The 12,842-nt window shown below is 44.4% G+C and overlaps 1 protein-coding gene across 1 annotated transcript in view; it reads right to left on the bottom strand.

The window, feature by feature from the left end:
- The window catches only part of plxnb3 (plexin B3), a 204,966-nt gene that overhangs the window by 91,555 nt on the left and 100,569 nt on the right, over positions 1-12,842 (bottom strand). The window lies entirely within an intron of this gene.

Below are 12,842 nucleotides of genomic sequence, written 5' to 3'. Positions count from 1 at the left end.
CCCTAAACCTTATCCCCTACCCTAAACTGTATCCCCTACCTTAAACCTAACTTTAATCCTTACCTACCCTAACCCCTACTCCTACCCTAAACTTAACCCTTACCTACCCTACCTTATCCCCTACCCTAACCTTATCCCCTACTCTTACCCTAACCCTTACCTTAACCGTTTTACATTTCAACTTCAATGGGGTGACGTCAGAGTTGGGACATCCCAAGGATTCCGTTTAGACTTTTCCTGCTGTTCTAAACTGTCTCAGTCATCATTGCAGTTATATGGTGAGCTCTAGTTATATGTCCAGTTATATGGTGAGCTCCAGTTACATGGTGAGCTCTAGTTATATGGTGAGCTCTAGTTATATGGTGAGCTCTAGTTACATGGTGAGCTCTAGTTACATGGTGAGCTCTAGTTACATGGTGAGCTCTAGTTACATGGTGAGCTCTAGTTACATGGTGAGCTCTAGTTACATGGTGAGCTCTAGTTACATGGTGAGCTCTAGTTACATGGTGAGCTCTAGTTACATGGTGAGCTCTAGTTACATGGTGAGCTCTAGTTATATGGTGAGCTCCAGTTAAATGGTGAGCTCTAGTTATATGGTGAGCTCCAGTTATATGGTGAGCTCTAGTTATATGGTGAGCTCCAGTTAAATGGTGAGCTCTAGTTATATGGTGAGCTCCAGTTATATGGTGAGCTCCAGTTATATGGTGAGCTCCAGTTATATGGTGAGCTCCAGTTATATGTCCAGTTATATGGTGAGCTCTAGTTATATGGTGAGCTCTAGTTATATCATCTCCAAGGTGGCATAGCAGTTCAGACGTCTTTTGTCCTCGTCTTGTCGTGTCCTGTATATATATATATTTACAACTTTTTCACATACATTTTATTTTTATTTTCCATCAACTCATCTTCAAAACACTCTTCTGCAACCCGCCTCACCAATTTATATTTATAAAAAAGTATTATTTACCTCAGATCTGTAATCCTCCAAGAAGCTAGCCAGAAACTCCAAGAAGCTAGCCTGAAACTAGCCAGAAGCTAATTCAGAAGCTAGTTCAGAAGCTAGTTAGCTCCTTTACTGGCAAATCGTTAGTATTCAGCTAACCACGGTTTGTGGTCATCAGCTATCCTTTAGCTCGAAAATCTATCGCTAGTTCTGTACGGCGCAGCGCGGCTCGGAGCGGAGCATACCGGACCAATTTTTCTCTCCATGTCCCTGGATTTCGACTGCTCTCTGGACATTCATGCCCGGATCTCACAGCTAGCTAGCTGCTATCCGTGTGACTATCGGCCTTCGTCGATTCCGGAGCAAACATCAATTGTTCCGGAGCTAGCAAGCTCCGTCAATCACTCCTGAGTTCCATCAATCGCACCTGGGCTGCAGTCACCTATCCGGACCCGTTTTACTGCCTTCGCGGAGCCCCACCGGGCCTTCACAACTGGACTGCCGACGTTATCTACCCGAAGGAGTTATTCGGCTGGCTCCTCCGTCGCGACGTTACCTGAACGCCCATCTGCGGCCTGCTAACCGTTAGCTGTCTTACCGGCTGCTATCTGAATAGACAATCGGACAATTTATTTATTTTTATTATTATTATGTTTTCTTCTTGGGCCTCTATAACTATATCTATTGTTTTTATTTTTGTTGTTGTTGTGTGATTTGGATTGATCCCCTCTACCACACGGAACCCCACTAATCTACTGACGGAGCGCAGGAGGTGGCTAACAACAGACCTCCATCCTATGCTAGCTTGCTACCGATGCCCTGGCTAGCTGTCTAAATCACTGTGACCCCCAACCAACCTCTCCACTCACTGGACCCTTTTGATCACTCGACTAAGCATGCCTCTCCTTAATGTCAATATGTCTTGTCCATTTCTGTTCTGGTTAGTGTTTATTGGCTTATTTCACTGTAGAGCCTCTAGTCCTGCTCACTATACCTTATCCAACCTATTAGTTCCACCACCCACACATGCAATGACATCTCCTGGTTTCAACGATGTTTCTAGAGACAATATCTCTCTCTTCATCACTCAATACCTAGGTTTACCTCCACTGTATTCACATCCTACCATACATTTGTCTGTACATTATACCTTGATGCTATTTTTTCGCCCCCAGAAACCTCCTTTTACTCTATGTTCCAGACGTTCTAGACGACCAATTCTCATAGCTTTTAGCCGTACCCTTATTCTACTCCTCCTATGTTCCTCTGGCGATGTAGAGGTGAATCCAGGCCCCGCAGTGCCTAGCTCCACTCCTATTCCCCAGGCGCTCTCTTTTGACGACTTCTGTAACCGTAATAGCCTTGGTTTCATGCATGTTAACATTAGAAGCCTCCTCCCTAAGTTTGTTCTATTCACTGCTTTAGCACACTCTGCCAACCCGGATGTTCTAGCTGTGTCTGAATCCTGGCTTAGGAAGACCACCAAAAACTCAGACATTTTAATTCCAAACTACAACATTTTCAGACAAGATAGAACTGCCAAAGGGGGCGGTGTTGCAATCTACTGCAAAGATAGCCTGCAGAGTTCTGTCCTACTATCCAGGTCTGTACCCAAACAATTTGAACTTCTACTTTTAAAAATCCACCTCTCTAAAAACAAGTCTCTCACCGTTGCCGCCTGCTATAGACCACCCTCTGCCCCCAGCTGTGCTCTGGACACCATATGTGAACTGATTGCCCCCCATCTATCTTCAGAGTTCGTGCTGCTAGGCGACCTAAACTGGAACATGCTTAACACCCCAGCCATCCTACAATCTAAACTTGATGCCCTCAATCTCACACAAATAATCAATGAACCTACCAGGTACCTCCCCAAAACCTTAAACACAGGCACCCTCATAGATATCATCCTAACCAACTTCCCCTCTAAATACACCTCTGCTGTCTTCAACCAAGATCTCAGCGATCACTGCCTCATTGCCTGCATCCGTAATGGGTCAGCGGTCAAACGACCTCCACTCATCACTGTAAAACGCTCCCTGAAACACTTCTGCGAGCAGGCCTTTCTAATCGACCTGGCCGGGGTATCCTGGAAGGATATTGATCTCATCCCGTCAGTAGAGGATGCCTGGATATTTTTTAAAAATGCCTTCCTAACCATCTTAAATAAACATGCCCCATTTAAGAAATTTAGAACCAGGAACAGATATAGCCCTTGGTTCTCCCCAGACCTGACTGCCCTTAACCAACACAAAAACATCCTATGGCGTTCTGCATTAGCATCGAACAGCCCCCGTGATATGCAGCTGTTCAGGGAAGCTAGAAATCATTATACACAGGCAGTTAGAAAAGCCAAGGCTAGCTTTTTCAAGCAGAAATTTGCTTCCTGCAACACTAACTCAAAAAAGTTCTGGGACACTGTAAAGTCCATGGAGAATAAGAACACCTCCTCCCAGCTGCCCACTGCACTGAAGATAGGAAACACTGTCACCACTGATAAATCCACCATAATTGAGAATTTCAATAAGCATTTTTCTACGGCTGGCCATGCTTTCCACCTGGCTACTCCTACCCCGGACAACAGCACTGCACCCCCAACAGCAACTCGCCCAAGCCTTCCCCATTTCTCCTTCTCCCAAATCCATTCAGCTGATGTTCTGAAAGAGCTGCAAAATCTGGACCCCTACAAATCAGCCGGGATAGACAATCTGGACCCTTTCTTTCTAAAATTATCTGCCGAAATTGTTGCCACCCCTATTACTAGCCTGTTCAACCTCTCTTTCGTGTCGTCTGAGATTCCCAAAGATTGGAAAGCAGCTGCGGTCATCCCCCTCTTCAAAGGGGGGGACACTCTTGACCCAAACTGCTACAGACCTATATCTATCCTACCGTGCCTTTCTAAGGTCTTCGAAAGCCAAGTCAACAAACAGATTACCGACCATTTCGAATCTCACCATACCTTCTCTGCTATGCAATCCGGTTTCAGAGCTGGTCATGGGTGCACCTCAGCCACGCTCAAGGTCCTAAACAATATCTTAACCGCCATCGATAAGAAACATTACTGTGCAGCCGTATTCATTGATCTGGCCAAGGCTTTCGACTCTGTCAATCACCATATCCTCATCGGCAGACTCGACAGCCTTGGTTTCTCAAATGATTGCCTCGCCTGGTTCACCAACTACTTCTCTGATAGAGTTCAGTGTGTCAAATCGGAGGGTCTGCTGTCCGGACCTCTGGCAGTCTCTATGGGGGTGCCACAGGGTTCAATTCTTGGACCGACTCTCTTCTCTGTATACATCGATGAGGTCGCTCTTGCTGCTGGTGAGTCCCTGATCCACCTCTACGCAGACGACACCATTCTGTATACTTCCGGCCCTTCTTTGGACACTGTGTTAACAACCCTCCAGGCAAGCTTCAATGCCATACAACTCTCCTTCCGTGGCCTCCAATTGCTCTTAAATACAAGTAAAACTAAATGCATGCTCTTCAACCGATCGCTACCTGCACCTACCCGCCTGTCCAACATCACTACTCTGGACGGCTCTGACTTAGAATACGTGGACAACTACAAATACTTAGGTGTCTGGTTAGACTGTAAACTCTCCTTCCAGACCCATATCAAACATCTCCAATCCAAAGTTAAATCTAGAATTGGCTTCCTATTTCGCAACAAAGCATCCTTCACTCATGCTGCCAAACATACCCTTGTAAAACTGACCATCCTACCAATCCTCGACTTTGGCGATGTCATTTACAAAATAGCCTCCAATACCCTACTCAACAAATTGGATGCAGTCTATCACAGTGCAATCCGTTTTATCACCAAAGCCCCATATACTACCCACCATTGCGACCTGTACGCTCTCGTTGGCTGGCCCTCGCTTCATACTCGTCGCCAAACCCACTGGCTCCATGTCATCTACAAGACCCTGCTAGGTAAAGTCCCCCCTTATCTCAGCTCGCTGGTCACCATAGGATCTCCCACCTGTAGCACACGCTCCAGCAGGTATATCTCTCTAGTCACCCCCAAAACCAATTCTTTCTTTGGCCGCCTCTCCTTCCAGTTCTCTGCTGCCAATGACTGGAACGAACTACAAAAATCTCTGAAACTGGAAACACTTATCTCCCTCACTAGCTTTAAGCACCAACTGTCAGAGCAGCTCACAGATTACTGCACCTGTACATAGCCCACCTATAATTTAGCCCAAACAACTACCGCTTTCCCAACTGTATTTCATTTTAATTTATTTATTTATTTTGCTCCTTTGCACCCAATTATTTTTTATTTCTACTTTGCACATTCTTCCATTGCAAAACTACCATTCCAGTATTTTACTTGCTATATTGTATTTACTTTGCCATCATGGCCTTTTTTGCCTTTACCTCCCTTCTCACCTCATTTGCTCACATTGTATATAGACTTGTTTATACTGCATTATTGACTGTATGTTTGTTTTTACTCCATGTGTAACTCTGTGTCGTTTTATCTTGTCGAACTGCTTTGCTTTATCTTGGCCAGGTCGCAATTGTAAATGAGAACTTGTTCTCAACTTGCCTACCTGGTTAAATAAAGGTAAAATAAATAAAAAATAAATAAATATGGTGAGCTCTAGTTATATGGTGAGCTCCAGTTACATGGTGAGCTCCAGTTACATGGTGAGCTCCAGTTACATGGTGAGCTCCAGTTACATGGTGAGCTCCAGTTATATGTCCAGTTATATGGTGAGCTCTAGTTATATGGTGAGCTCCAGTTATATGTCCAGTTATATGGTGAGCTCTAGTTATATGGTGAGCTCCAGTTATATGTCCAGTTATATGGTGAGCTCTAGTTATATGTCCAGTTATATGGTGAGCTCCAGTTATATGGTGAGCTCCAGTTACATGGTGAGCTCTAGTTACATGGTGAGCTCTAGTTATATGTCCAGTTATATGGTGAGCTCCAGTTATATGGTGAGCTCTAGTTATATGTCCAGTTATATGATGAGCTCTAGTTATATGGTGAGCTCTAGTTACATGGTGAGCTCTAGTTACATGGTGAGCTCTAGTTATATGGTGAGCTCTAGTTACATGGTGAGCTCTAGTTACATGGTGAGCTCTAGTTACATGGTGAGCTCTAGTTACATGGTGAGCTCTAGTTATATGTCCAGTTATATGGTGAGCTCCAGTTATATGTCCAGTTATATGGTGAGCTCTAGTTATATGGTGAGCTCTAGTTATATGGTGAGCTCCAGTTATATGGTGAGCTCCAGTTATATGGTGAGCTCCAGTTATATGGTGAGCTCCAGTTATATGGTGAGCTCCAGTTATATGGTGAGCTCCAGTTATATGGTGAGCTCCAGTTATATGGTGAGCTCCAGTTATATGGTGAGCTCCAGTTATATGGTGAGCTCTAGTTATATGTCCAGTTATATGGTGAGCTCCAGTTATATGGTGAGCTCCAGTTATATGGTGAGCTCCAGTTATATGATGAGCTCTAGTTATATGTCCAGTTATATGGTGAGCTCTAGTTACATGGTGAGCTCTAGTTACATGGTGAGCTCTAGTTACATGGTGAGCTCTAGTTACATGGTGAGCTCTAGTTATATGTCCAGTTATATGGTGAGCTCTAGTTATATGGTGAGCTCCAGTTATATGTCCAGTTATATGGTGAGCTCTAGTTATATGTCCAGTTATATGGTGAGCTCCAGTTATATGTCCAGTTATATGGTGAGCTCCAGTTATATGGAAAGCAGACTGAACCAGGTATTCCTCTAGGATCTTTCCTGTGCTTAGCTCTATTCTGTTCATTTGTATCTTTAAAAAAAAACTCCCTAGTCCTTGTAGTTGACAAGCATACCCATAACATGATGCAGCCACCAACATGCTTGAAAATATGAAGAGTGGTACTTAGTGATGTGTTGCATTTGCCCCCAACATAACGCTTTGTATTCAGGACATGAACTTAATTTCTTTGCAACAATTTTTGCAGGTTGATTTTAGTACCTTATTGCAAAACAGGATTCATGTTTTGGAATATTTGTATTCTGTACAGGCTTCCTTCTTTTAACTCGGTCATGTAGGTTAGTATTGTGGAGTAACTACAATGTTGTTGATCCATCCTCAGTTTTCCCCTATCACAACCAATAAACTGAGCAGTTTCCTTCCTCTCCGGCAACTGAGTTAGGAAGGACGCCTGTATATTTGTAGTGACTGGGTGTATTGATACCATCATCCAAAGTGTAATGAATAACGTCACCATGCTCAAAGGGATATTCAATGTCTGCTGTTTTTATTTTTACCCATCTATCAATAGCTGCCCTTTGAGAGGCATTGGAAAACCTCCCTGGTCTTTGTGGATGAATCTGTGTTTGAAAATCACGGCTTCGACTGAGGGACCTTACAGATAATTGTATGTGTGGGGTACAGAGATGAGGTAGTCATTCAAAAATCACATTAAACACTGTTGTTACACACAGTGAGTCCATGCAACTTATTATGTTGGGGCGGCAGGGTAGCCTAGTGGTTAGAGCGTTGGACTAGTAACCGGAAGGTTGTGAGTTCAAACCCCCGAGCTGACAAGGTACAAATCTGTCGTTCTGCCCCTGAACAGGCAGTTAATCCACTGTTCCTAGGCCGTCATTGAAAATAAGAATTTGTTCTTAACTGACTTGCCTGGTTAAATAAAGGTAAAAATTAAATGTGACTTAAGCAAATGTTTCCTCCTGAACTTATGTTAGGCTTGTCATAACAAAGGTGTTGAATACTTACTGACTGAAGACATATGCTTTTCATTTTTTTATGAGTAAAAATTTCCCCCAAAACATCATTCCACTTTGGCATCATGGGGTATTGTATGTAGGCCAGTGACACATCTCAATTTAATCCGTTTTAAATTCAGGCTGTAACAATAACGGGGTGTGAATACTTTCTGAAGGCAGTGTATGTCACTCACACACACACACACACACACACACACACACACACACACACACACACACACACACACACACACACACACACACACACACACACACACACACACACACACACACGGTCAGCTCAGAGCCGCCCACAGCGTCATGAGCTCCATCAGCAGTAGATTTAGAACGGACAATTAATTTGTTTATGCAACAAATGTCAGAGCATAGTATCGCATCGAACCCGAAATGCACCGATTCATTCCCTAATCAAACCGGTTCCTGTATAGTATCGAAGCACGTGTCTAGATACGTATCCAATCATCGTGAAAGGGAACGATCCACATCCCTAGACATCACTGGTCCGTCAGTGGATCAGGGTGTTGTTTTGGATCAGCTGTCCGTACGTACGTAACAAGGAAAATCTTCCAGAATGACCCATTTGAGGTAGAAAGGAGTTGGACAGAAAAAGGCAGAGATGATTTGATTTCTCTCTTAGTTTTTAATTCGTCAGGATGAGCATACTAACGTTACCATGTAAAGCTGTAGTCTTCCTCCTCGTTGTATGTTTTTATAATTTTTTTTAAACATACATTGTGCACCGAAGTGAAGCCGCTCAGAACACCTAAAACCCTCCCAGAAAGTGTTCTTAGTTGGGACAGTATGGACAGTATAAAAGGACAGGGGACAGGATGTGTCCAGTGGACAGTATAAAAGGACAGGGGACAGGATGTGTCCAGTGGACATTAAAACAGTAAAAGGACAGGGGACAGGATGTGTCCAGTGGACAGTAAAACAGTAACAGGACAGGGGACAGGATGTGTCCAGTGGACAGTAAAAGGACAGGGGACAGGATGTGTCCAGTGGACAGTAAAACATAAACAGGACAGGGGACAGGATGTGTCCAGTGGACAGTAAAAGGACAGGGGACAGGATGTGTCCAGTGGACAGTAAAACAGAAACAGGACAGGGGACAGGATGTGTCCAGTGGACAGTAAAACAGAAACAGGACAGGGGACAGGATGTGTCCAGTGGACAGTAAAACAGAAACAGGACAGGGGACAGGATGTGTCCAGTGGACAGTAAAACAGAAACAGGACAGGGGACAGGATGTGTCCAGTGGACAGTAAAAGGACAGGGCCCAGGATGTGTCCAGTGGACAGTAAAAGGACAGGGGACGGGATGTGTCCAGTGGTCAGTAAAAGGACAGGGGACAGGATGTGTCCAGTGGAAAGTAAAAGGACAGGGGACAGGATGTGTCCAGTGGTCAGTAAAAGGACAGGGGACAGGATGTGTCCAGTGGACAGTAAAACAGTAACAGGACAGGATGTGTCCAGTGGACAGTAAAAGGACAGGATGTGTCCAGTGGAAAGTAAAAGGACAGGGGACAGGATGTGTCCAGTGGACAGTAAAACAGTAACAGGACAGGATGTGTCCCGTGGACAGTAAAATGACAGGGGACAGGAAAACAGAAACAGGACTGTGGACAGGATGTGTCCAGTGGACAGTAAAAGGACAGGGGACAGGATGTGTCCAGTGGACAGTAAAAGGACAGGGGGCAGGATGTGTCCAGTGGACAGTAAAAGGACAGGGGTCAGGATGTGTCCAGTGGACAGTAAAAGGACAGGGGACAGGATGTGTCCAGTGGACAGTAAAACAGTAACAGGACAGGATGTGTCCAGTGGACAGTAAAAGGACAGGGGACAGGATGTGTCCAGTGGACAGTAAAACAGAAACAGGACAGGATGTGTCCAGTGGACAGTAAAACAGTAACAGGACAGGGGACAGGATGTGTCCAGTGGACAGTAAAAGGACAGGGGACAGGATGTGTCCAGTGGACAGTAAAACATAAACAGGACAGTGGACAGGATATGTCCAGTGGACAGTAAAAGGACAGGGGACAGGATGTGTCCAGTGGACAGTAAAACATAAACAGGACAGGGGACAGGATGTGTCCAGTGGACAGTAAAACATAAACAGGACAGGGGACAGGATGTGTCCAGTGGACAGTAAAAGGACAGGGGACAGGATGTGGGTCAGGGAAACTCAGCCAGATGCAGGATTCAACTGGATTTATTCACCCTGTTTATCACTCTGACAGATATAGTTACACTGGACCAGCATATACAACACTGTTCATCACCCTGACAGCTATAGTTACACTGGACCAGGATATACAACACTGTTCATCACCCTGACAGCTATAGTTACACTGGACCAGGATATACAACACTGTTCATCACCCTGACAGCTATAGTTATACTGGACCAGGATATACAACACTGTTCATCACCCTGACGGCTATAGTTACACTGGACCAGGATATACAACACTGTGTTACACTGGACCAGGATATACAACACTGTTCATCACCCTGACAGCTATAGTTACACTGGACCAGGATATACAACACTGTTCATCACCCTGACAGCTATAGTTACACTGGACCAGGATATACAACACTGTTCATCACCCTGACAGCTATAGTTACACTGGACCAGCATATACAACACTGTTCATCACCCTGACAACTATAGTTACACTGGACCAGGATATACAACACTGTGTTACACTGGACCAGGATATACAACACTGTTCATCACCCTGACAGCTATAGTTACACTGGACCAGCATATACAACACTGTTCATCACCCTGACAACTATAGTTACACTGGACCAGCATATACAACACTGTGTTACACTGGACCAGGATATACAACACTGTTCATCACCCTGACAGCTGTAGTTACACTGGACCAGGATATACAACACTGTTCATCACCCTGACAGCTATAGTTACACTGGACCAGCATATACAACACTGTGTTACACTGGACCAGGATATACAACACTGTTCATCACCCTGACAGCTATAGTTACACTGGACCAGGATATACAACACTGTTCATCACCCTGACAGCTATAGTTACACTGGACCAGGATATACAACACTGTTCATCACCCTGACAGCTATAGTTACACTGGACCAGGATATACAACACTGTTCATCACCCTGACAGCTATAGTTACACTGGACCAGGATATACAACACTGTTCATCACCCTGACAGCTATAGTTACACTGGACCAGGATAAACAAAACTGTTCATCACCCTGACAGCTATAGTTACACTGGACCAGGATATACAACACTGTTCATCACCCTGACAGCTATAGTTACACTGGACCAGGATATACAACACTGTTCATCACCCTGACAGCTGTAGTTACACTGGACCAGGATATACAACACTGTTCATCACCCTGACAGCTATAGTTACACTGGACCAGGATATACAACACTGTGTTACACTGGACCAGGACATACAACACTGTGTTACACTGGACCAGGATATACAACACTGCTCATCACCCTGACAGCTATAGCTACACTGGACCAGGATATACAACACTGTTCATCACCCTGACAGCTATAGTTACACTGGACCAGCATATACAACACTGTGTTACACTGGACCAGGATATACAACACTGTGTTACACTGGAACAGGATATACAACACTGTGTTACACTGGAACAGGATATACAACACTGTTCATCACCCTGACAGCTATAGTTACACTGGACCAGGATATACAACACTGTTCATCACCCTGACAGCTATAGTTACACTGGACCAGGATATACAACACTGTTCATCACCCTGACAACTATAGTTACACTGGACCAGGATATACAACACTGTTCATCACACTGACAGCTATAGTTACACTGGACCAGGATATACAACACTGTTCATCACCCTGACAGCTATAGTTACACTGGACCAGGATATACAACACTGTTCATCACCCTGACAGCTATAGTTACACTGGACCAGGATATACAACACTGTTCATCACCCTGACAGCTATAGTTACACTGGACCAGGATATACAACACTGTTCATCACCCTGACAGCTATAGTTACACTGGACCAGGATATACAACACTGTTCATCACCCTGACAGCTATAGTTACACTGGACCAGGATATACAACACTGTTCATCACCCTGACAGCTATAGTTACACTGGACCAGGATATACAACACTGTTCATCACCCTGACAGCTATAGTTACACTGGACCAGGATATACAACACTGTTCATCACCCTGACAGCTATAGTTACACTGGACCAGGATATACAACACTGTTCATCACCCTGACAGCTATAGTTACACTGGACCAGGATATACAACACTGTTCATCACCCTGACAGCTATAGTTACACTGGACCAGGATATACAACACTGTTCATCACCCTGACAGCTATAGTTATACTGGACCAGGATATACAACACTGTTCATCATCCTGACAGCTATAGTTACACTGGACCAGGATATACAACACTGTGTTACACTGGACCAGGATATACAACACTGTTCATCACCCTGACAGCTATAGTTACACTGGACCAGGATATACAACACTGTTCATCACCCTGACAGCTATAGTTACACTGGACCAGGATATACAACACTGTGTTACACTGGACCAGGATATACAACACTGTGTTACACTGGACCAGGATATACAACACTGTTCATCACCCTGACAGCTATAGTTATACTGGACCAGGATATACAACACTGTGTTACACTGGACCCGGATATACAACACTGTGTTACACTGGACCAGGATATACAACACTGTGTTACACTGGAACAGGATATACAACACTGTGTTACACTGGAACAGGATATACAACACTGTTCATCACCCTGACAGCTATAGTTACACTGGACCAGGATATACAACACTGTGTTACACTGGACCAGGATATACAACACTGTGTTACACTGGATCAGGATATACAACACTGTGTTACACTGGACCAGGATATACAACACTGTTCATCACCCTGACAGCTATAGTTACACTGGACCAGGATATACAACACTGTGTTACACTGGACCAGGATATACAACACTGTGTTACACTGGACCAGGATATACAACACTGTGTTACACTGGACCAGGATATACAACACTGTGTTACAC

This window comes from Oncorhynchus kisutch, linkage group LG17 (assembly GCF_002021735.2).
Source record: "Oncorhynchus kisutch isolate 150728-3 linkage group LG17, Okis_V2, whole genome shotgun sequence".
Taxonomy (NCBI): domain Eukaryota; kingdom Metazoa; phylum Chordata; class Actinopteri; order Salmoniformes; family Salmonidae; genus Oncorhynchus; species Oncorhynchus kisutch.
The sequence above is the reverse complement of the archived record's forward strand: the minus strand, read 5'-3'. Positions and strand labels throughout refer to the sequence as shown.